We start from the raw sequence: 5,385 nt of genomic DNA on the forward strand, positions 1-5,385 counted from the left end.
AGAGTCCATCACATGGCTGTGATTGGCCATTAATTAAAAACAATTCACATGCCGGGCTAACAATTCTCCAAATCACATTCCAAAGCAGCAAACCAGGGAGAGGCTGAACCTTCCCAGGAGAAGAAATCCTGGCAAAGGGATTTTTCATAAAATATCAGGTGACAGGCAGGGGATGTCCTGGCAGCACTGACCCCTTGCCAGCTCCGTGCTGTGGGGCTGGGTACTGCATGATATGCTCTGCAAATGTGAACCAGGCAGGAAGGGGATGTCATTTTGGAACTCCTAACAGGTGATCTCAGTCCACACATGTAGTAGGAGTCCTAGTAAAATATCTGTATTGTATATTGGATATCTCTATATAGGCCTCGCTCTGATAAGCCCTGGTTGTTTTTGATGGGCTGCAGCTGCGATGTCCTTAATTGGGCTGCAGCTGTAGCTAATGAAGATAACTGAGATAAAAGGGGCTGGGCTTGGCCAGTCAGGGAGAGCCTGGAGGGAGCTCTGATGAAGAAGCAGCAACAAGCAGAAGAGGAAGTCTGTGCTGTGAAGAACTGCCCCCAAGAAGTATTGCTGAGAAGGTACAAGACTTTAGAAATATGAATACAACATGATAACAACACACACACACCTTTTGGTGTGGCTGAAATCCCCTTCCTGGTCTGGGTGACCACAGCAGGTCCTGGAGGCAGGTGACTCTGTTGTCTCTTGTGCCCACATCTGCTGCCACCATCAGCAGCAGGGATGCCATCTGAACACAGAGAGGATGCAGGACACCTCTGTCCACCCACGGGAGCCCGGGGGAGCTCCGGGTGCTGTGGGGTGATCAGATTGCCAGGGTGAGGTGGGGCACCTTTTCAGCATGGCCCTGGCTGTGATCACATGCCCTGCACTCTGTCCCCGGTGGGATGAAGGCTTTCCCACGGCAGCCCTGGTCCGGCTGGGGCTGTTCCCTGCAGCAAGCAGGTCGCTGTGCCTTTGCATCCCCGCTCGTTCTCTGCCCCTGGCGTTGTTTACCCCGCTCCACTCCCGCCCCTCTCGGCCGCCCCCTCGTTGTCCCTGGAATCGTTGCCGCAGAAGTGAAACTCTGGAAGTGAGGAATTAATTGCCTCGGGGCTCTGATCATTTTTAGCGGCGCGGAGATAATCTGTCAGACACAGGAACCATTCTAGCGCTGAGCAGCCAGAGAAGCAAAGATCCCCATATTTATAATCTTATTTTTAGTCTCTTCATTTCCAGAGCAAACTCAGGAATTTACATTTTGGGTACAACTCGAGCTTTGTTTTGCAGATACTACTTTTCAGCCATGATGTACATTGATTTTGATAGCGTGCAGGATGTACCAGGCTTAATGGATCAGTTCTGCTTGCACATTTGAGCTTATTTGTTGTACTCCCTGCTTTGCCTTCATTAGAAGTGAATGTAACGCTCAGGAAAGTTCCCAGAATCGACAACTCCGGAAAGCAAAGTTCCAGCTGAACAGAGCCAATCAAAGCAAATTTATCACGCCCATTGCTCCCTGCAGCTCAACCCCTGTGCCTGAGGTCAGCCTCAGTGCTGGGATCACCAACAGCATCAGCCGTGAGGGCCTGTCCTGTTGGTGGGGGTACTCTGCTCTGGGTGCCTGCCTGTTAAAAAGTGCAGTGGACTGAACAGCCCTCCTGGTGCTCCCAGAGTGGCTGTCTGATCCTGGGCTGGCCTTCTGGGGGCTCAGGAGCAGAAAGTATGGCAGGGTGGTGCCAAATGATGTAGTGCAACAAGGGAGCAGCACACATTGCCGCCAGCAGGAGGTTGTGCCCATAAAGTTTCCAAAGCTGCCCATAAAGCTTCCAAAGATTTTCCTTAGCTCTGCTTTTTTCAATAAGTCTATCTCTGGGCTAGGAATAGTCCCACACAGTGAATTTCTCTGTGCCAAGGAAAAGAGTGGTTACTGCTATACATGGTACTTCTGCTTTGTTTGCAGCTGAGGCACCTGCAGAGAACAGTGAAGGAGAGAAAAGAGGTTTTCATGCTGCCTGGACTGGGAGGTGTATTTCCACACAAACCCTGTGCAAGTAATGAAAAGAGAGAAGGAAAAAAAGAGGTGGAAGCTTCCTTGGCAGGCAATGTGTCTAGGTTAGACCTAACTCCTCAGGGAGCAATAAAAGTGTCCCCCAGGAGCCATCCCAGTGCCTAGGGAGCAGTGATCAGGCTCCTGATCCTGCTGTACATGGGACAGCCCCCTTGGCCCCCTGGGATCTGCTCAGCCCCTCAAGCTTGTCTGCTGCCATCACCACTCCCAGAACTGCATCTGTGTGAGAGAGATCTGTGGTGGTAAAAGAGCTCCACCTCCCTTTCCTACCCTGATCACTCAGCACATCATCATCGTGCATGGTTTGCTGTACTGAAGGATTGCTGTTGCTGCTCTTGCACAGGTTATCCAGAGCAGAGAATTCCTACACTGAAGTCTGGCATCCTTGAGAGATCTGCTGATCAGAGAGGAAGCCTTTCTGCAGTCACTGTTACCCTGCATGGCCTGGGGTCTGTAACTGGGGACCACAGAAGTGACTGTTGTACAAACTGTATAATAATAAAAATAACAACAATAACAACAACACTAATACTAATGATATTAGCATGCAGAGGATTTGAGAGACATGCTAACTCTCTTCTTACTTCGCCACCTTTACTTTAAACCTTGAGCAAAGGTCTCTCCTCGCTGCTGGGGGCTGGGGCAAGGTGGGCTGGGGGAGGCACAGGTCACTGCTGCCATCCCTTCCCCTTCCTGCACACAGCAATGCTTTTGTTCTTCCCTTCACTTACCTGACCTGACAGACTGGAAAAGCTGCCGTGGGGCTTGGGAGGGGACCCTGCCCACTGTGGAGCACAGCCCTGCTGGTAACAGCATTCCTACCAGAGCTGGAGCTGTTCATTTCCACAGGCAGAGCTCAGCACTGCCAGGTTGAACGCAGGGGGAAGGGAAAGAGGGAGATGCAGGAGTTGTTTTTGCCTGTAGTGTCTGCAGGTAACATTTTATTGCCATTTCTAACCCAGAAGCATGTTGTTTTGGAGCTTGTAGATACAGTCTGGGTAGTGCTCACTACTGAATACTATCTGGATCAGACTCCTGATAAATTGAAGCCAAAATGTGTTTGGCTGCTGATATTTTCATGTATATCCTTAGAGGAAGATTATTTTGCAGCCCCTGTACTTATCAGGTATGTTAGACAGGTAAGCCTACTCATTTCATTTTCACTGGGTGAGCTGAATCTTCTCTTAGGGTGAATGGGAGCAGCTCAGCTAACTTGAATGGATTTTATACCTGTCTATAATTTGGTGCCCCTTCCTTTGTCCCCCAGCTATTTTAAGAGGCCATACATAGTGCTCTTAATAATAATATAATGAAGACTTTTAGCTTGGAAGTACAGTGGGCTCTGAGAGGCAAATGGATGTGGGAGTGTTGGAGCCAAGATGGGATGGACCCTGCAGTACACCCCTGTCAGCTGGCAGCCTGAGACAGAACTTTCTGGGTCAGGAGGGAGCTTTTAGGTGCTGGACAGATGTATCTTTGCAAACTTTTTCCTTTAAATGCAAGATTCTGACATTAATGCGATAGACAGCTGCTGGGAAAGAGGGGTCTGGCTCCAGGGAGAGGCAGTAATGAGACAGGAGGCCTTTGTCTCTGGGTTACTGGCTCAAACCAGGCCAAATAGGAGTGACTGGAGTCATTACTGCCTGACAGCTGCTAAATAGTTGGTGTCAGTGGAGCTGCTGTCCTTGGTCAACTTTCTCATTAACAGGTGTCCCAACCTCAGCACCTCAAAGAGAAACCAATTATCAGCCCCATCCCTGGCAGGGCCTCATCCCTCCCTGGGCATGAGGCAGGAATTAATGAGCTTGGAAATGTGCTCCCAGCCCGGAGTGGGGGGTGCTGATGGGGGAAATGTCTCTGCTATACTGCCCCTGGGGTAAGAGAAGGGTTAAGCCTTTAGAGATACCAAGCCTTGCTGTTCCAATAATTTCACACACTCCTGCTCTTTACTGTGGTAGTGCTAAAGTGCTTATCTTCTTCTTCTTAAATCTTGGGGAAATTGTCCCTGCCCTTCAGAGACCTGTGCAAGGCAAGAGATGGCAGATATGTATCTACAGCAGCCAAACAAAGAGAGTGCACACTAAGGAGATATTTTTTGATCACATAATTAAGCTGCTTTAAATCTTAAGCTAATGGTTTCATTGAAAAAAGTAAAGAAACCCAATGCAACACCAAAAGTTTAAAAATCTCAGGAGTGCAACTTTTATATATTTGTATTTGACAACTGAAATGCAAAAGTCTTGGAACAGTAAGAAATGCAACTATGACTTTAACACACTGCAAATACTCTTTTGGGTAAGTAAAAATAGGACTTGATTTCACTTACAGTATGATCAGTCTCACATGAATCTTAAATTCATAAGACAGAAGAAGTGAAATTAGTTTGCAGTTGATAAATGATATCATATATTTTTAAAATAAAAATCATTATGGTAACCAATTATATCATTATTTAGTATAAAACTTGTGATGAGAAGGCAATCTGGTGCCTGAGTGAGCTTAGTATTTCTTCTTCTCAGACTCCATCCTAGAATCCTTAACTCTTGCTGTGAACCTAAAACACAGCAGTTGAAAAAATGGGCAGCTAATGAAAGCTGTTGCCTGTCCACATGCTGCTTCATTAGCAGAATCACCAAATGAGATCCAGGCCTCAGATCAGTCATTGTCTTTCACCTGCCACATACCAGAGGTCAAACCTTGCTGAAGAGCCACAGGAAAGAGTCTCCCTGGCAGCAGGAACAGCTGATGGGTGACACATAAAATCTCCTGCCCCTGAGCTGAGCAAAAGCTCCATCATAGAAGTCCATCACATCATCAGTCCATCATATCAGTCCATCATATCCATCAGTCCATCATATAAGAGCAGCCTAGATGGGCTAAGTAGGCATTGTGGGTCCCTTCAAACTGAAATATTCTATTCTGTCACAATTTGCACACACCTGTAACAGTGGTAGCTCATGTCCAAAGCAGGAATAATGTTGAACAGCTCAAAAGCACTCTTAAAATAAATAGGGGAGACAACTTATTTCTGCTACAGAAAAATCAAAGAGGAGTTAAAATAGAGTGACCATTTATAGAGCCTTTTTTTTTTTTTTCTAAATTCTTAGTGAAAGTTAAATGCAGGACTCTTGTTCTCTTGTTTTAAATCACTGACTATACTTAATCACCACTAAGAAGGGTGGTTTCCCTGGAACTGGGTTGGCTAAAAGAAAGCTGAAGTTTCTATGAAAATGAGGGGGAAAAGAGAAATAGAATAGGATGGGAAGAGAGTGTCTGTGTTACCTGAGGCACTGGGGTGAGAGCCACACTGAAGCTTG

General features: G+C 47.0%; 1 long non-coding RNA gene across 1 annotated transcript; it reads left to right on the forward strand.

Moving 5' to 3' along the window:
- Window positions 1-490: 490 nt before the first annotated feature.
- Window positions 491-2,509, forward strand: LOC132075179 (uncharacterized). The gene is made up of 3 exons (XR_009418728.1): window positions 491-578; window positions 1,961-2,112; window positions 2,412-2,509. It is a non-coding gene; the product is annotated as an uncharacterized LOC132075179 (long non-coding RNA).
- Window positions 2,510-5,385: the final 2,876 nt, after the last annotated feature.

This window comes from Ammospiza nelsoni, chromosome 6 (assembly GCF_027579445.1).
Source record: "Ammospiza nelsoni isolate bAmmNel1 chromosome 6, bAmmNel1.pri, whole genome shotgun sequence".
Lineage (NCBI taxonomy): Eukaryota > Metazoa > Chordata > Aves > Passeriformes > Passerellidae > Ammospiza > Ammospiza nelsoni.